We start from the raw sequence: 17,405 nt of genomic DNA, 5'->3' as shown, positions 1-17,405 counted from the left end.
CCGTCAAGCTATCTTTTGACAAAGTCTTCGGCCTCTTTTGGGTGCCAAAAGTGGAGCCCTGATGCATGTGTATTTGAATCAAGGTTGCGTAGAGCGCAGTCAGGTCACATGGCCAGTTCACTCCATTTTTTTAGAGTGTGGTGCAAATGTCATTTTCACATGCAACTTTCTGGTCTTCCATTGAGAGACGCTTATTTATGCCACAAGGTCAAAGAAGTTTGTTTTTTTGCCGTAACCCAATTCCACAGTGTTTTTGAACAATTTTTTGTAGTTGATGAGTAAAATGTCAGATGACCCTGACGTGATTTGAACACGCAACCTTCTGATCTGGAGTCAGACGCGCTACCGTTGCGCCACAAGGTCAATGAAACTTGAGTGCTCTGACCCTGTTCAGCACTGTTTTCGATCATGTATCTGTACTGGATCATGAAAAGTCTGATTTGATTTGGATGTGATTTCTAGGCACAATCTTCTGATGTGGAGTGAAACGCACAACCGTTGCGCAACAAGCTCTTGCTGCTGCATGTCAAACTAGATGCAGGAGGCAAAAACTGGCATTGTGTGTCATGTCTGCTTGCTCACTTTTGTTAAACCGTGGTTCTAATAACACGGAGGTTTCAGCTTTTGATCCCCATATGGGCTACGTTCTCCAGCATCTGAAGTGCCGTCAAGCTATCTTTTGACAAAGTCTTCGGCCTCTTTTAGGTGCCAAAACTGGAGCCGTGATGCATGTGTATTTGAATCAAGGTTGCGTAGAGCGCAGTCATGTCACATGGCCAGTTCACTCCATTTTTTTAGAGTGTGGTGCAAATGTCATTTTCACATGCAACTTTCTGGTCCTCCATTGAGAGACGCTTATTTATGCCACAAGGTCAAAGAAGTTTGTTTTTTTGCCGTAACCCAATTCCACAGTGTTTTTGAACAATTTTTTGTAGTTGATGAGTAAAATGTCAGATGACCCTGACGTGATTTGAACACGCAACCTTCTGATCTGGAGTCAGACGCGCTACCGTTGCGCCACAAGGTCAATGAAACTTGAGTGCTCTGACCCTGTTCAGCACTCTTTTCGATCATGTATCTGTACTGGATCATGAAAAGTCTGATTTGATTTGGATGTGATTTCTAGGCACAATCTTCTGATGTGGAGTGAAACGCACAACCGTTGCGCAACAAGCTCTTGCTGCTGCATGTCAAATTAGATGCAGGAGGCAAAAACTGGCATTGTGTGTCATGTCTGCTTGCTCACTTTTGTTAAACCGTGGTTCTAATAACACGGAGGTTTCAGCTTTTGATCCCCATATGGGCTAGGTTCTCCAGCATCTGAAGTGCCGTCAAGCTATCTTTTGACAAAGTCTTCGGCCTCTTTTAGGTGCCAAAACTGGAGCCGTGATGCATGTGTATTTGAATCAAGGTTGCGTAGAGCGCAGTCATGTCACATGGCCAGTTCACTCCATTTTTTTAGAGTGTGGTGCAAATCTCATTTTCACATGCAACTTTCTGGTCCTCCATTGAGAGACGCTTATTTATGCCACAAGGTCAAAGAAGTTTGTTTTTTTGCCGTAACCCAATTCCACAGTGTTTTTGAACAATTTTTTGTAGTTGATGAGTAAAATGTCAGATGACCCTGACGTGATTTGAACACGCAACCTTCTGATCTGGAGTCAGACGCGCTACCGTTGCGCCACAAGGTCAATGAAACTTGAGTGCTCTGACCCTGTTCAGCACTGTTTTCGATCATGTATCTGTACTGGATCATGAAAAGTCTGATTTGATTTGGATGTGATTTCTAGGCACAATCTTCTGATGTGGAGTGAAACGCACAACCGTTGCGCAACAAGCTCTTGCTGCTGCATGTCAAACTAGATGCAGGAGGCAAAAACTGGCATTGTGTGTCATGTCTGCTTGCTCACTTTTGTTAAACCGTGGTTCTAATAACACGGAGGTTTCAGCTTTTGATCCCCATATGGGCTAGGTTCTCCAGCATCTGAAGTGCCGTCAAGCTATCTTTTGACAAAGTCTTCGGCCTCTTTTGGGTACCAAAAGTGGAGCCGTGATGCATGTGTATTTCAATCAAGGTTGCGTAGAGCGCAGTCAGGTCACATGGCCAGTTCACTCCATTTTTTTAGAGTGTGGTGCAAATGTCATTTTCACATGCAGCTTTCTGGTCTTCCATTGAGAGACGCTTATTTATGCCACAAGGTCAAAGAAGTTTGTTTTTTTGCCGTAACCCAATTCCACAGTGTTTTTGAACAATTTTTTGTAGTTGACGAGTAAAATGTCAGATGACCCTGACGTGATTTGAACACGCAACCTTCTGATCTGGAGTCAGACGCGCTACCGTTGCGCCACAAGGTCAATGAAACTTGAGTGCTCTGACCCTGTTCAGCACTCTTTTCGATCATGTATCTGTACTGGATCATGAAAAGTCTGATTTGATTTGGATGTGATTTCTAGGCACAATCTTCTGATGTGGAGTGAAACGCACAACCGTTGCGCAACAAGCTCTTGCTGCTGCATGTCAAACTAGATGCAGGAGGCAAAAACTGGCATTGTGTGTCATGTCTGCTTGCTCACTTTTGTTAAACCGTGGTTCTAATAACACGGAGGTTTCAGCTTTTGATCCCCATATGGGCTAGGTTCTCCAGCATCTGAAGTGCCGTCAAGCTATCTTTTGACAAAGTCTTCGGCCTCTTTTGGGTGCCAAAAGTGGAGCCGTGATGCATGTGTATTTGAATCAAGGTTGCGTAGAGCGCAGTCATGTCACATGGCCAGTTCACTCCATTTTTTTAGAGTGTGGTGCAAATGTCATTTTCACATGCAACTTTCTGGTCCTCCATTGAGAGACGCTTATTTATGCCACAAGGTCAAAGAAATTTGTTTTTTTGCCGTAACCCAATTCCACAGTGTTTTTGAACAATTTTTTGTAGTTGATGAGTAAAATGTCAAATGACCCTGCCGTGATTTGAACACGCAACCTTCTGATCTGGAGTCAGACGCGCTACCGTTGCGCCACAAGGTCAATGAAACTTGTGTGCTCTGACCCTGTTCAGCACTCTTTTCGATCATGTATCTGTACTGGATCATGAAAAGTCTGATTTGATTTGGATGTGATTTCTAGGCACAATCTTCTGATGTGGAGTGAAACGCACAACCGTTGCGCAACAAGCTCTTGCTGCTGCATGTCAAACTAGATGCAGGAGGCAAAAACTGGCATTGTCTGTCATGTCTGCTTGCTCACTTTTGTTAAACCGTGGTTCTAATAACACGGAGGTTTCAGCTTTTGATCCCCATATGGGCTAGGTTCTCCAGCATCTGAAGTGCCGTCAAGCTATCTTTTGACAAAGTCTTCGGCCTCTTTTGGGTGCCAAAAGTGGAGCCCTGATGCATGTGTATTTGAATCAAGGTTGCGTAGAGCGCAGTCAGGTCACATGGCCAGTTCACTCCATTTTTTTAGAGTGTGGTGCAAATGTCATTTTCACATGCAACTTTCTGGTCTTCCATTGAGAGACGCTTATTTATGCCACAAGGTCAAAGAAGTTTGTTTTTTTGCCGTAACCCAATTCCACAGTGTTTTTGAACAATTTTTTGTAGTTGACGAGTAAAATGTCAGATGACCCTGACGTGATTTGAACACGCAACCTTCTGATCTGGAGTCAGACGCGCTACCGTTGCGCCACAAGGTCAATGAAACTTGAGTGCTCTGACCCTGTTCAGCACTCTTTTCGATCATGTATCTGTACTGGATCATGAAAAGTCTGATTTGATTTGGATGTGATTTCTAGGCACAATCTTCTGATGTGGAGTGAAACGCACAACCGTTGCGCAACAAGCTCTTGCTGCTGCATGTCAAACTAGATGCAGGAGGCAAAAACTGGCATTGTGTGTCATGTCTGCTTGCTCACTTTTGTTAAACCGTGGTTCTAATAACACGGAGGTTTCAGCTTTTGATCCCCATATGGGCTAGGTTCTCCAGCATCTGAAGTGCCGTCAAGCTATCTTTTGACAAAGTCTTCGGCCTCTTTTGGGTACCAAAAGTGGAGCCGTGATGCATGTGTATTTCAATCAAGGTTGCGTAGAGCGCAGTCAGGTCACATGGCCAGTTCACTCCATTTTTTTAGAGTGTGGTGCAAATGTCATTTTCACATGCAGCTTTCTGGTCTTCCATTGAGAGACGCTTATTTATGCCACAAGGTCAAAGAAGTTTGTTTTTTTGCCGTAACCCAATTCCACAGTGTTTTTGAACAATTTTTTGTAGTTGACGAGTAAAATGTCAGATGACCCTGACGTGATTTGAACACGCAACCTTCTGATCTGGAGTCAGACGCGCTACCGTTGCGCCACAAGGTCAATGAAACTTGAGTGCTCTGACCCTGTTCAGCACTCTTTTCGATCATGTATCTGTACTGGATCATGAAAAGTCTGATTTGATTTGGATGTGATTTCTAGGCACAATCTTCTGATGTGGAGTGAAACGCACAACCGTTGCGCAACAAGCTCTTGCTGCTGCATGTCAAACTAGATGCAGGAGGCAAAAACTGGCATTGTGTGTCATGTCTGCTTGCTCACTTTTGTTAAACCGTGGTTCTAATAACACGGAGGTTTCAGCTTTTGATCCCCATATGGGCTAGGTTCTCCAGCATCTGAAGTGCCGTCAAGCTATCTTTTGACAAAGTCTTCGGCCTCTTTTGGGTACCAAAAGTGGAGCCGTGATGCATGTGTATTTGAATCAAGGTTGCGTAGAGCGCAGTCATGTCACATGGCCAGTTCACTCCATTTTTTTAGAGTGTGGTGCAAATGTCATTTTCACATGCAACTTTCTGGTCCTCCATTGAGAGACGCTTATTTATGCCACAAGGTCAAAGAAATTTGTTTTTTTGCCGTAACCCAATTCCACAGTGTTTTTGAACAATTTTTTGTAGTTGATGAGTAAAATGTCAAATGACCCTGACGTGATTTGAACACGCAACCTTCTGATCTGGAGTCAGACGCGCTACCGTTGCGCCACAAGGTCAATGAAACTTGAGTGCTCTGACCCTGTTCAGCACTCTTTTCGATCATGTATCTGTACTGGATCATGAAAAGTCTGATTTGATTTGGATGTGATTTCTAGGCACAATCTTCTGATGTGGAGTGAAACGCACAACCGTTGCGCAACAAGCTCTTGCTGCTGCATGTCAAACTAGATGCAGGAGGCAAAAACTGGCATTGTGTGTCATGTCTGCTTGCTCACTTTTGTTAAACCGTGGTTCTAATAACACGGAGGTTTCAGCTTTTGATCCCCATATGGGCTAGGTTCTCCAGCATCTGAAGTGCCGTCAAGCTATCTTTTGACAAAGTCTTCGGCCTCTTTTAGGTGCCAAAACTGGAGCCGTGATGCATGTGTATTTGAATCAAGGTTGCGTAGAGCGCAGTCATGTCACATGGCCAGTTCACTCCATTTTTTTAGAGTGTGGTGCAAATCTCATTTTCACATGCAACTTTCTGGTCCTCCATTGAGAGACGCTTATTTATGCCACAAGGTCAAAGAAGTTTGTTTTTTTGCCGTAACCCAATTCCACAGTGTTTTTGAACAATTTTTTGTAGTTGATGAGTAAAATGTCAGATGACCCTGACGTGATTTGAACACGCAACCTTCTGATCTGGAGTCAGACGCGCTACCGTTGCGCCACAAGGTCAATGAAACTTGAGTGCTCTGACCCTGTTCAGCACTCTTTTCGATCATGTATCTGTACTGGATCATGAAAAGTCTGATTTGATTTGGATGTGATTTCTAGGCACAATCTTCTGATGTGGAGTGAAACGCACAACCGTTGCGCAACAAGCTCTTGCTGCTGCATGTCAAACTAGATGCAGGAGGCAAAAACTGGCATTGTGTGTCATGTCTGCTTGCTCACTTTTGTTAAACCGTGGTTCTAATAACACGGAGGTTTCAGCTTTTGATCCCCATATGGGCTAGGTTCTCCAGCATCTGAAGTGCCGTCAAGCTATCTTTTGACAAAGTCTTCGGCCTCTTTTGGGTACCAAAAGTGGAGCCGTGATGCATGTGTATTTCAATCAAGGTTGCGTAGAGCGCAGTCAGGTCACATGGCCAGTTCACTCCATTTTTTTAGAGTGTGGTGCAAATGTCATTTTCACATGCAGCTTTCTGGTCTTCCATTGAGAGACGCTTATTTATGCCACAAGGTCAAAGAAGTTTGTTTTTTTGCCGTAACCCAATTCCACAGTGTTTTTGAACAATTTTTTGTAGTTGACGAGTAAAATGTCAGATGACCCTGACGTGATTTGAACACGCAACCTTCTGATCTGGAGTCAGACGCGCTACCGTTGCGCCACAAGGTCAATGAAACTTGAGTGCTCTGACCCTGTTCAGCACTCTTTTCGATCATGTATCTGTACTGGATCATGAAAAGTCTGATTTGATTTGGATGTGATTTCTAGGCACAATCTTCTGATGTGGAGTGAAACGCACAACCGTTGCGCAACAAGCTCTTGCTGCTGCATGTCAAACTAGATGCAGGAGGCAAAAACTGGCATTGTGTGTCATGTCTGCTTGCTCACTTTTGTTAAACCGTGGTTCTAATAACACGGAGGTTTCAGCTTTTGATCCCCATATGGGCTAGGTTCTCCAGCATCTGAAGTGCCGTCAAGCTATCTTTTGACAAAGTCTTCGGCCTCTTTTGGGTACCAAAAGTGGAGCCGTGATGCATGTGTATTTGAATCAAGGTTGCGTAGAGCGCAGTCATGTCACATGGCCAGTTCACTCCATTTTTTTAGAGTGTGGTGCAAATGTCATTTTCACATGCAACTTTCTGGTCCTCCATTGAGAGACGCTTATTTATGCCACAAGGTCAAAGAAATTTGTTTTTTTGCCGTAACCCAATTCCACAGTGTTTTTGAACAATTTTTTGTAGTTGATGAGTAAAATGTCAGATGACCCTGACGTGATTTGAACACGCAACCTTCTGATCTGGAGTCAGACGCGCTACCGTTGCGCCACAAGGTCAATGAAACTTGAGTGCTCTGACCCTGTTCAGCACTCTTTTCGATCATGTATCTGTACTGGATCATGAAAAGTCTGATTTGATTTGGATGTGATTTCTAGGCACAATCTTCTGATGTGGAGTGAAACGCACAACCGTTGCGCAACAAGCTCTTGCTGCTGCATGTCAAACTAGATGCAGGAGGCAAAAACTGGCATTGTGTGTCATGTCTGCTTGCTCACTTTTGTTAAACCGTGGTTCTAATAACACGGAGGTTTCAGCTTTTGATCCCCATATGGGCTAGGTTCTCCAGCATCTGAAGTGCCGTCAAGCTATCTTTTGACAAAGTCTTCGGCCTCTTTTAGGTGCCAAAACTGGAGCCGTGATGCATGTGTATTTGAATCAAGGTTGCGTAGAGCGCAGTCATGTCACATGGCCAGTTCACTCCATTTTTTTAGAGTGTGGTGCAAATCTCATTTTCACATGCAACTTTCTGGTCCTCCATTGAGAGACGCTTATTTATGCCACAAGGTCAAAGAAGTTTGTTTTTTTGCCGTAACCCAATTCCACAGTGTTTTTGAACAATTTTTTGTAGTTGATGAGTAAAATGTCAGATGACCCTGACGTGATTTGAACACGCAACCTTCTGATCTGGAGTCAGACGCGCTACCGTTGCGCCACAAGGTCAATGAAACTTGAGTGCTCTGACCCTGTTCAGCACTCTTTTCGATCATGTATCTGTACTGGATCATGAAAAGTCTGATTTGATTTGGATGTGATTTCTAGGCACAATCTTCTGATGTGGAGTGAAACGCACAACCGTTGCGCAACAAGCTCTTGCTGCTGCATGTCAAACTAGATGCAGGAGGCAAAAACTGGCATTGTGTGTCATGTCTGCTTGCTCACTTTTGTTAAACCGTGGTTCTAATAACACGGAGGTTTCAGCTTTTGATCCCCATATGGGCTAGGTTCTCCAGCATCTGAAGTGCCGTCAAGCTATCTTTTGACAAAGTCTTCGGCCTCTTTTGGGTACCAAAAGTGGAGCCGTGATGCATGTGTATTTCAATCAAGGTTGCGTAGAGCGCAGTCAGGTCACATGGCCAGTTCACTCCATTTTTTTAGAGTGTGGTGCAAATGTCATTTTCACATGCAGCTTTCTGGTCTTCCATTGAGAGACGCTTATTTATGCCACAAGGTCAAAGAAGTTTGTTTTTTTGCCGTAACCCAATTCCACAGTGTTTTTGAACAATTTTTTGTAGTTGACGAGTAAAATGTCAGATGACCCTGACGTGATTTGAACACGCAACCTTCTGATCTGGAGTCAGACGCGCTACCGTTGCGCCACAAGGTCAATGAAACTTGAGTGCTCTGACCCTGTTCAGCACTCTTTTCGATCATGTATCTGTACTGGATCATGAAAAGTCTGATTTGATTTGGATGTGATTTCTAGGCACAATCTTCTGATGTGGAGTGAAACGCACAACCGTTGCGCAACAAGCTCTTGCTGCTGCATGTCAAACTAGATGCAGGAGGCAAAAACTGGCATTGTGTGTCATGTCTGCTTGCTCACTTTTGTTAAACCGTGGTTCTAATAACACGGAGGTTTCAGCTTTTGATCCCCATATGGGCTAGGTTCTCCAGCATCTGAAGTGCCGTCAAGCTATCTTTTGACAAAGTCTTCGGCCTCTTTTGGGTACCAAAAGTGGAGCCGTGATGCATGTGTATTTGAATCAAGGTTGCGTAGAGCGCAGTCATGTCACATGGCCAGTTCACTCCATTTTTTTAGAGTGTGGTGCAAATGTCATTTTCACATGCAACTTTCTGGTCCTCCATTGAGAGACGCTTATTTATGCCACAAGGTCAAAGAAATTTGTTTTTTTGCCGTAACCCAATTCCACAGTGTTTTTGAACAATTTTTTGTAGTTGATGAGTAAAATGTCAAATGACCCTGACGTGATTTGAACACGCAACCTTCTGATCTGGAGTCAGACGCGCTACCGTTGCGCCACAAGGTCAATGAAACTTGTGTGCTCTGACCCTGTTCAGCACTCTTTTCGATCATGTATCTGTACTGGATCATGAAAAGTCTGATTTGATTTGGATGTGATTTCTAGGCACAATCTTCTGATGTGGAGTGAAACGCACAACCGTTGCGCAACAAGCTCTTGCTGCTGCATGTCAAACTAGATGCAGGAGGCAAAAACTGGCATTGTCTGTCATGTCTGCTTGCTCACTTTTGTTAAACCGTGGTTCTAATAACACGGAGGTTTCAGCTTTTGATCCCCATATGGGCTAGGTTCTCCAGCATCTGAAGTGCCGTCAAGCTATCTTTTGACAAAGTCTTCGGCCTCTTTTGGGTGCCAAAAGTGGAGCCCTGATGCATGTGTATTTGAATCAAGGTTGCGTAGAGCGCAGTCAGGTCACATGGCCAGTTCACTCCATTTTTTTAGAGTGTGGTGCAAATGTCATTTTCACATGCAACTTTCTGGTCTTCCATTGAGAGACGCTTATTTATGCCACAAGGTCAAAGAAGTTTGTTTTTTTGCCGTAACCCAATTCCACAGTGTTTTTGAACAATTTTTTGTAGTTGACGAGTAAAATGTCAGATGACCCTGACGTGATTTGAACACGCAACCTTCTGATCTGGAGTCAGACGCGCTACCGTTGCGCCACAAGGTCAATGAAACTTGAGTGCTCTGACCCTGTTCAGCACTCTTTTCGATCATGTATCTGTACTGGATCATGAAAAGTCTGATTTGATTTGGATGTGATTTCTAGGCACAATCTTCTGATGTGGAGTGAAACGCACAACCGTTGCGCAACAAGCTCTTGCTGCTGCATGTCAAACTAGATGCAGGAGGCAAAAACTGGCATTGTGTGTCATGTCTGCTTGCTCACTTTTGTTAAACCGTGGTTCTAATAACACGGAGGTTTCAGCTTTTGATCCCCATATGGGCTAGGTTCTCCAGCATCTGAAGTGCCGTCAAGCTATCTTTTGACAAAGTCTTCAGCCTCTTTTGGGTACCAAAAGTGGAGCCGTGATGCATGTGTATTTGAATCAAGGTTGCGTAGAGCGCAGTCATGTCACATGGCCAGTTCACTCCATTTTTTTAGAGTGTGGTGCAAATGTCATTTTCACATGCAACTTTCTGGTCTTCCATTGAGAGACGCTTATTTATGCCACAAGGTCAAAGAAGTTTGTTTTTTTGCCGTAACTCAATTCCACAGTGTTTTTGAACAATTTTTTGTAGTTGATGAGTAAAATGTCAGATGACCCTGACGTGATTTGAACACGCAACCTTCTGATCTGGAGTCAGACGCGCTACCGTTGCGCCACAAGGTCAATGAAACTTGAGTGCTCTGACCCTGTTCAGCACTCTTTTCGATCATGTATCTGTACTGGATCATGAAAAGTCTGATTTGATTTGGATGTGATTTCTAGGCACAATCTTCTGATGTGGAGTGAAACGCACAACCGTTGCGCAACAAGCTCTTGCTGCTGCATGTCAAACTAGATGCAGGAGGCAAAAACTGGCATTGTGTGTCATGTCTGCTTGCTCACTTTTGTTAAACCGTGGTTCTAATAACACGGAGGTTTCAGCTTTTGATCCCCATATGGGCTAGGTTCTCCAGCATCTGAAGTGCCGTCAAGCTATCTTTTGACAAAGTCTTCGGCCTCTTTTGGGTACCAAAAGTGGAGCCGTGATGCATGTGTATTTCAATCAAGGTTGCGTAAAGCGCAGTCAGGTCACATGGCCAGTTCACTCCATTTTTTTAGAGTGTGGTGCAAATGTCATTTTCACATGCAACTTTCTGGTCTTCCATTGAGAGACGCTTATTTATGCCACAAGGTCAAAGAAGTTTGTTTTTTTGCCGTAACCCAATTCCACAGTGTTTTTGAACAATTTTTTGTAGTTGACAAGTAAAATGTCAGATGACCCTGACGTGATTTGAACACGCAACCTTCTGATCTGGAGTCAGACGCGCTACCGTTGCGCCACAAGGTCAATGAAACTTGAGTGCTCTGACCCTGTTCAGCACTCTTTTCGATCATGTATCTGTACTGGATCATGAAAAGTCTGATTTGATTTGGATGTGATTTCTAGGCACAATCTTCTGATGTGGAGTGAAACGCACAACCGTTGCGCAACAAGCTCTTGCTGCTGCATGTCAAACTAGATGCAGGAGGCAAAAACTGGCATTGTGTGTCATGTCTACTTGCTCACTTTTGTTAAACCGTGGTTCTAATAACACGGAGGTTTCAGCTTTTGATCCCCATATGGGCTAGGTTCTCCAGCATCTGAAGTGCCGTCAAGCTATCTTTTGACAAAGTCTTCAGCCTCTTTTGGGTACCAAAAGTGGAGCCGTGATGCATGTGTATTTCAATCAAGGTTGCGTAGAGCGCAGTCAGGTCACATGGCCAGTTCACTCCATTTTTTTAGAGTGTGGTGCAAATGTCATTTTCACATGCAGCTTTCTGGTCTTCCATTGAGAGACGCTTATTTATGCCACAAGGTCAAAGAAGTTTGTTTTTTTGCCGTAACCCAATTCCACAGTGTTTTTGAACAATTTTTTGTAGTTGACGAGTAAAATGTCAGATGACCCTGACGTGATTTGAACACGCAACCTTCTGATCTGGAGTCAGACGCGCTACCGTTGCGCCACAAGGTCAATGAAACTTGAGTGCTCTGACCCTGTTCAGCACTCTTTTCGATCATGTATCTGTACTGGATCATGAAAAGTCTGATTTGATTTGGATGTGATTTCTAGGCACAATCTTCTGATGTGGAGTGAAACGCACAACCGTTGCGCAACAAGCTCTTGCTGCTGCATGTCAAACTAGATGCAGGAGGCAAAAACTGGCATTGTGTGTCATGTCTGCTTGCTCACTTTTGTTAAACCGTGGTTCTAATAACACGGAGGTTTCAGCTTTTGATCCCCATATGGGCTAGGTTCTCCAGCATCTGAAGTGCCGTCAAGCTATCTTTTGACAAAGTCTTCGGCCTCTTTTGGGTACCAAAAGTGGAGCCGTGATGCATGTGTATTTGAATCAAGGTTGCGTAGAGCGCAGTCATGTCACATGGCCAGTTCACTCCATTTTTTTAGAGTGTGGTGCAAATGTCATTTTCACATGCAACTTTCTGGTCCTCCATTGAGAGACGCTTATTTATGCCACAAGGTCAAAGAAATTTGTTTTTTTGCCGTAACCCAATTCCACAGTGTTTTTGAACAATTTTTTGTAGTTGATGAGTAAAATGTCAAATGACCCTGACGTGATTTGAACACGCAACCTTCTGATCTGGAGTCAGACGCGCTACCGTTGCGCCACAAGGTCAATGAAACTTGTGTGCTCTGACCCTGTTCAGCACTCTTTTCGATCATGTATCTGTACTGGATCATGAAAAGTCTGATTTGATTTGGATGTGATTTCTAGGCACAATCTTCTGATGTGGAGTGAAACGCACAACCGTTGCGCAACAAGCTCTTGCTGCTGCATGTCAAACTAGATGCAGGAGGCAAAAACTGGCATTGTCTGTCATGTCTGCTTGCTCACTTTTGTTAAACCGTGGTTCTAATAACACGGAGGTTTCAGCTTTTGATCCCCATATGGGCTAGGTTCTCCAGCATCTGAAGTGCCGTCAAGCTATCTTTTGACAAAGTCTTCGGCCTCTTTTGGGTGCCAAAAGTGGAGCCCTGATGCATGTGTATTTGAATCAAGGTTGCGTAGAGCGCAGTCAGGTCACATGGCCAGTTCACTCCATTTTTTTAGAGTGTGGTGCAAATGTCATTTTCACATGCAACTTTCTGGTCTTCCATTGAGAGACGCTTATTTATGCCACAAGGTCAAAGAAGTTTGTTTTTTTGCCGTAACCCAATTCCACAGTGTTTTTGAACAATTTTTTGTAGTTGACGAGTAAAATGTCAGATGACCCTGACGTGATTTGAACACACAACCTTCTGATCTGGAGTCAGACGCGCTACCGTTGCGCCACAAGGTCAATGAAACTTGAGTGCTCTGACCCTGTTCAGCACTCTTTTCGATCATGTATCTGTACTGGATCATGAAAAGTCTGATTTGATTTGGATGTGATTTCTAGGCACAATCTTCTGATGTGGAGTGAAACGCACAACCGTTGCGCAACAAGCTCTTGCTGCTGCATGTCAAACTAGATGCAGGAGGCAAAAACTGGCATTGTGTGTCATGTCTGCTTGCTCACTTTTGTTAAACCGTGGTTCTAATAACACGGAGGTTTCAGCTTTTGATCCCCATATGGGCTAGGTTCTCCAGCATCTGAAGTGCCGTCAAGCTATCTTTTGACAAAGTCTTCAGCCTCTTTTGGGTACCAAAAGTGGAGCCGTGATGCATGTGTATTTGAATCAAGGTTGCGTAGAGCGCAGTCATGTCACATGGCCAGTTCACTCCATTTTTTTAGAGTGTGGTGCAAATGTCATTTTCACATGCAACTTTCTGGTCTTCCATTGAGAGACGCTTATTTATGCCACAAGGTCAAAGAAGTTTGTTTTTTTGCCGTAACTCAATTCCACAGTGTTTTTGAACAATTTTTTGTAGTTGATGAGTAAAATGTCAGATGACCCTGACGTGATTTGAACACGCAACCTTCTGATCTGGAGTCAGACGCGCTACCGTTGCGCCACAAGGTCAATGAAACTTGAGTGCTCTGACCCTGTTCAGCACTCTTTTCGATCATGTATCTGTACTGGATCATGAAAAGTCTGATTTGATTTGGATGTGATTTCTAGGCACAATCTTCTGATGTGGAGTGAAACGCACAACCGTTGCGCAACAAGCTCTTGCTGCTGCATGTCAAACTAGATGCAGGAGGCAAAAACTGGCATTGTCTGTCATGTCTGCTTGCTCACTTTTGTTAAACGATCCCCACTTGAGTGCTCTGACCCTGTTCAGCACTCTTTTCAATCATGTATCTGTACTGGATCATGAATAGTCTGATTTGATTTGGATGTGATTTCTAGGCACAATCTTCTGATGTGGAGTGAAACGCACAACCGTTGCGCAACAAGCTCTTGCTGCTGCATGTCAAACTAGATGCAGGAGGCAAAAACTGGCATTGTGTGTCATGTCTGCTTGCTCACTTTTGTTAAACCGTGGTTCTAATAACACGGAGGTTTCAGCTTTTGATCCCCATATGGGCTAGGTTCTCCAGCATCTGAAGTGCCGTCAAGCTATCTTTTGACAAAGTCTTCAGCCTCTTTTGGGTACCAAAAGTGGAGCCGTGATGCATGTGTATTTGAATCAAGGTTGCGTAGAGCGCAGTCATGTCACATGGCCAGTTCACTCCATTTTTTTAGAGTGTGGTGCAAATGTCATTTTCACATGCAACTTTCTGGTCTTCCAATGAGAGACGCTTATTTATGCCACAAGGTCAAAGAAGTTTGTTTTTTTGCCGTAACTCAATTCCACAGTGTTTTTGAACAATTTTTTGTAGTTGATGAGTAAAATGTCAGATGACCCTGACGTGATTTGAACACGCAACCTTCTGATCTGGAGTCAGACGCGCTACCGTTGCGCCACAAGGTCAATGAAACTTGAGTGCTCTGACCCTGTTCAGCACTCTTTTCGATCATGTATCTGTACTGGATCATGAAAAGTCTGATTTGATTTGGATGTGATTTCTAGGCACAATCTTCTGATGTGGAGTGAAATGCACAACCGTTGCGCAACAAGCTCTTGCTGCTGCATGTCAAACTAGATGCAGGAGGCAAAAACTGGCATTGTCTGTCATGTCTGCTTGCTCACTTTTGTTAAACCGTGGTTCTAATAACACGGAGGTTTCAGCTTTTGATCCCCATATGGGCTAGGTTCTCCAGCATCTGAAGTGCCGTCAAGCTATCTTTTGACAAAGTCTTCGGCCTCTTTTAGGTGCCAAAACTGGAGCCGTGATGCATGTGTATTTGAATCAAGGTTGCGTAGAGCGCAGTCAGGTCACATGGCCAGTTCACTCCATTTTTTTAGAGTGTGGTGCAAATGTCATTTTCACATGCAACTTTCTGGTCTTCCATTGAGAGACGCTTATTTATGCCACAAGGTCAAAGAAGTTTGTTTTTTTTGCCGTAACCCAATTCCACAGTGTTTTTGAACAATTTTTTGTAGTTGATGAGTAAAATGTCAAATGACCCTGACGTGATTTGAACACGCAACCTTCTGATCTGGAGTCAGACGCGCTACCGTTGCGCCACAAGGTCAATGAAACTTGAGTGCTCTGACCCTGTTCAGCACTCTTTTCAATCATGTATCTGTACTGGATCATGAAAAGTCTGATTTGATTTGGATGTGATTTCTAGGCACAATCTTCTGATGTGGAGTGAAACGCACAACCGTTGCGCAACAAGCTCTTGCTGCTGCATGTCAAACTAGATGCAGGAGGCAAAAACTGGCATTGTGTGTCGTGTCTGCTTGCTCACTTTTGTTAAACCGTGGTTCTAATAACACGGAGGTTTCAGCTTTTGATCCCCATATGGGCTAGGTTCTCCAGCATCTGAAGTGCCGTCAAGCTATCTTTTGACAAAGTCTTCGGCCTCTTTTGGGTACCAAAAGTGGAGCCGTGATGCATGTGTATTTCAATCAAGGTTGCGTAGAGCGCAGTCAGGTCACATGGCCAGTTCACTCCATTTTTTTAGAGTGTGGTGCAAATGTCATTTTCACATGCAGCTTTCTGGTCTTCCATTGAGAGACGCTTATTTATGCCACAAGGTCAAAGAAGTTTGTTTTTTTGCTGTAACCCAATTCCACAGTGTTTTTGAACAATTTTTTGTAGTTGACGAGTAAAATGTCAGATGACCCTGACGTGATTTGAACACGCAACCTTCTGATCTGGAGTCAGATGCGCTACCGTTGCGCCACAAGGTCAATGAAACTTGAGTGCTCTGACCCTGTTCAGCACTCTTTTCGATCATGTATCTGTACTGGATCATGAAAAGTCTGATTTGATTTGGATGTGATTTCTAGGCACAATCTTCTGATGTGGAGTGAAACGCACAACCGTTGCGCAACAAGCTCTTGCTGCTGCATGTCAAACTAGATGCAGGAGGCAAAAACTGGCATTGTGTGTCATGTCTGCTTGCTCACTTTTGTTAAACCGTGGTTCTAATAACACGGAGGTTTCAGCTTTTGATCCCCATATGGGCTAGGTTCTCCAGCATCTGAAGTGCCGTCAAGCTATCTTTTGACAAAGTCTTCGGCCTCTTTTGGGTACCAAAAGTGGAGCCGTGATGCATGTGTATTTCAATCAAGGTTGCGTAAAGCGCAGTCAGGTCACATGGCCAGTTCACTCCATTTTTTTAGAGTGTGGTGCAAATGTCATTTTCACATGCAACTTTCTGGTCTTCCATTGAGAGACGCTTATTTATGCCACAAGGTCAAAGAAGTTTGTTTTTTTGCCGTAACCCAATTCCACAGTGTTTTTGAACAATTTTTTGTAGTTGACAAGTAAAATGTCAGATGACCCTGACGTGATTTGAACACGCAACCTTCTGATCTGGAGTCAGACGCGCTACCGTTGCGCCACAAGGTCAATGAAACTTGAGTGCTCTGACCCTGTTCAGCACTCTTTTCGATCATGTATCTGTACTGGATCATGAAAAGTCTGATTTGATTTGGATGTGATTTCTAGGCACAATCTTCTGATGTGGAGTGAAACGCACAACCGTTGCGCAACAAGCTCTTGCTGCTGCATGTCAAACTAGATGCAGGAGGCAAAAACTGGCATTGTGTGTCATGTCTACTTGCTCACTTTTGTTAAACCGTGGTTCTAATAACACGGAGGTTTCAGCTTTTGATCCCCATATGGGCTAGGTTCTCCAGCATCTGAAGTGCCGTCAAGCTATCTTTTGACAAAGTCTTCAGCCTCTTTTGGGTACCAAAAGTGGAGCCGTGATGCATGTGTATTTCAATCAAGGTTGCGTAGAGCGCAGTCAGGTCACATGGCCAGTTCACTCCATTTTTTTAGAGTGTGGTGCAAATGTCATTTTCACATGCAGCTTTCTGGTCTTCCATTGAGAGACGCTTATTTATGCCACAAGGTCAAAGAAGTTTGTTTTTTTGCCGTAACCCAATTCCACAGTGTTTTTGAACAATTTTTTGTAGTTGACGAGTAAAATGTCAGATGACCCTGACGTGATTTGAACACGCAACCTTCTGATCTGGAGTCAGACGCGCTACCGTTGCGCCACAAGGTCAATGAAACTTGAGTGCTCTGACCCTGTTCAGCACTCTTTTCGATCATGTATCTGTACTGGATCATGAAAAGTCTGATTTGATTTGGATGTGATTTCTAGGCACAATCTTCTGATGTGGAGTGAAACGCACAACCGTTGCGCAACAAGCTCTTGCTGCTGCATGTCAAACTAGATGCAGGAGGCAAAAACTGGCATTGTGTGTCATGTCTG

General features: G+C 43.9%; 23 non-coding genes across 23 annotated transcripts; all 23 read right to left on the bottom strand.

Moving 5' to 3' along the window:
- Window positions 1-291: 291 nt before the first annotated feature.
- On the bottom strand, window positions 292-363 carry TRNAW-CCA (transfer RNA tryptophan (anticodon CCA)). Its single transcript has one exon. It is a non-coding gene; the product is annotated as a tRNA-Trp (tRNA).
- A 592-nt stretch (window positions 364-955) lies between these two features.
- Window positions 956-1,027, bottom strand: TRNAW-CCA (transfer RNA tryptophan (anticodon CCA)). Its single transcript has one exon. It is a non-coding gene; the product is annotated as a tRNA-Trp (tRNA).
- A 592-nt stretch (window positions 1,028-1,619) lies between these two features.
- Window positions 1,620-1,691, bottom strand: TRNAW-CCA (transfer RNA tryptophan (anticodon CCA)). The gene has a single exon. It is a non-coding gene; the product is annotated as a tRNA-Trp (tRNA).
- Window positions 1,692-2,283: 592 nt separating this feature from the next.
- On the bottom strand, window positions 2,284-2,355 carry TRNAW-CCA (transfer RNA tryptophan (anticodon CCA)). Its single transcript has one exon. It is a non-coding gene; the product is annotated as a tRNA-Trp (tRNA).
- A 1,256-nt stretch (window positions 2,356-3,611) lies between these two features.
- TRNAW-CCA (transfer RNA tryptophan (anticodon CCA)) lies at window positions 3,612-3,683 on the bottom strand. The gene has a single exon. It is a non-coding gene; the product is annotated as a tRNA-Trp (tRNA).
- Window positions 3,684-4,275: 592 nt separating this feature from the next.
- TRNAW-CCA (transfer RNA tryptophan (anticodon CCA)) lies at window positions 4,276-4,347 on the bottom strand. The gene has a single exon. It is a non-coding gene; the product is annotated as a tRNA-Trp (tRNA).
- Window positions 4,348-4,939: 592 nt separating this feature from the next.
- Window positions 4,940-5,011, bottom strand: TRNAW-CCA (transfer RNA tryptophan (anticodon CCA)). The gene has a single exon. It is a non-coding gene; the product is annotated as a tRNA-Trp (tRNA).
- Window positions 5,012-5,603: 592 nt separating this feature from the next.
- On the bottom strand, window positions 5,604-5,675 carry TRNAW-CCA (transfer RNA tryptophan (anticodon CCA)). Its single transcript has one exon. It is a non-coding gene; the product is annotated as a tRNA-Trp (tRNA).
- A 592-nt stretch (window positions 5,676-6,267) lies between these two features.
- Window positions 6,268-6,339, bottom strand: TRNAW-CCA (transfer RNA tryptophan (anticodon CCA)). The gene has a single exon. It is a non-coding gene; the product is annotated as a tRNA-Trp (tRNA).
- A 592-nt stretch (window positions 6,340-6,931) lies between these two features.
- On the bottom strand, window positions 6,932-7,003 carry TRNAW-CCA (transfer RNA tryptophan (anticodon CCA)). The gene has a single exon. It is a non-coding gene; the product is annotated as a tRNA-Trp (tRNA).
- Window positions 7,004-7,595: 592 nt separating this feature from the next.
- Window positions 7,596-7,667, bottom strand: TRNAW-CCA (transfer RNA tryptophan (anticodon CCA)). Its single transcript has one exon. It is a non-coding gene; the product is annotated as a tRNA-Trp (tRNA).
- A 592-nt stretch (window positions 7,668-8,259) lies between these two features.
- Window positions 8,260-8,331, bottom strand: TRNAW-CCA (transfer RNA tryptophan (anticodon CCA)). The gene has a single exon. It is a non-coding gene; the product is annotated as a tRNA-Trp (tRNA).
- Window positions 8,332-8,923: 592 nt separating this feature from the next.
- Window positions 8,924-8,995, bottom strand: TRNAW-CCA (transfer RNA tryptophan (anticodon CCA)). The gene has a single exon. It is a non-coding gene; the product is annotated as a tRNA-Trp (tRNA).
- A 592-nt stretch (window positions 8,996-9,587) lies between these two features.
- On the bottom strand, window positions 9,588-9,659 carry TRNAW-CCA (transfer RNA tryptophan (anticodon CCA)). The gene has a single exon. It is a non-coding gene; the product is annotated as a tRNA-Trp (tRNA).
- Window positions 9,660-10,251: 592 nt separating this feature from the next.
- TRNAW-CCA (transfer RNA tryptophan (anticodon CCA)) lies at window positions 10,252-10,323 on the bottom strand. Its single transcript has one exon. It is a non-coding gene; the product is annotated as a tRNA-Trp (tRNA).
- Window positions 10,324-10,915: 592 nt separating this feature from the next.
- Window positions 10,916-10,987, bottom strand: TRNAW-CCA (transfer RNA tryptophan (anticodon CCA)). Its single transcript has one exon. It is a non-coding gene; the product is annotated as a tRNA-Trp (tRNA).
- Window positions 10,988-11,579: 592 nt separating this feature from the next.
- Window positions 11,580-11,651, bottom strand: TRNAW-CCA (transfer RNA tryptophan (anticodon CCA)). Its single transcript has one exon. It is a non-coding gene; the product is annotated as a tRNA-Trp (tRNA).
- A 592-nt stretch (window positions 11,652-12,243) lies between these two features.
- TRNAW-CCA (transfer RNA tryptophan (anticodon CCA)) lies at window positions 12,244-12,315 on the bottom strand. The gene has a single exon. It is a non-coding gene; the product is annotated as a tRNA-Trp (tRNA).
- A 1,256-nt stretch (window positions 12,316-13,571) lies between these two features.
- Window positions 13,572-13,643, bottom strand: TRNAW-CCA (transfer RNA tryptophan (anticodon CCA)). The gene has a single exon. It is a non-coding gene; the product is annotated as a tRNA-Trp (tRNA).
- Window positions 13,644-14,466: 823 nt separating this feature from the next.
- On the bottom strand, window positions 14,467-14,538 carry TRNAW-CCA (transfer RNA tryptophan (anticodon CCA)). Its single transcript has one exon. It is a non-coding gene; the product is annotated as a tRNA-Trp (tRNA).
- Window positions 14,539-15,131: 593 nt separating this feature from the next.
- On the bottom strand, window positions 15,132-15,203 carry TRNAW-CCA (transfer RNA tryptophan (anticodon CCA)). Its single transcript has one exon. It is a non-coding gene; the product is annotated as a tRNA-Trp (tRNA).
- A 1,256-nt stretch (window positions 15,204-16,459) lies between these two features.
- On the bottom strand, window positions 16,460-16,531 carry TRNAW-CCA (transfer RNA tryptophan (anticodon CCA)). Its single transcript has one exon. It is a non-coding gene; the product is annotated as a tRNA-Trp (tRNA).
- A 592-nt stretch (window positions 16,532-17,123) lies between these two features.
- Window positions 17,124-17,195, bottom strand: TRNAW-CCA (transfer RNA tryptophan (anticodon CCA)). Its single transcript has one exon. It is a non-coding gene; the product is annotated as a tRNA-Trp (tRNA).
- Between the last annotated feature and the right edge of the window lie 210 nt (window positions 17,196-17,405).

The sequence above is a fragment of the Eleutherodactylus coqui genome, chromosome 2, assembly GCF_035609145.1.
Source record: "Eleutherodactylus coqui strain aEleCoq1 chromosome 2, aEleCoq1.hap1, whole genome shotgun sequence".
Classification (NCBI taxonomy): domain Eukaryota; kingdom Metazoa; phylum Chordata; class Amphibia; order Anura; family Eleutherodactylidae; genus Eleutherodactylus; species Eleutherodactylus coqui.
The sequence above is the reverse complement of the archived record's forward strand: the minus strand, read 5'-3'. Positions and strand labels throughout refer to the sequence as shown.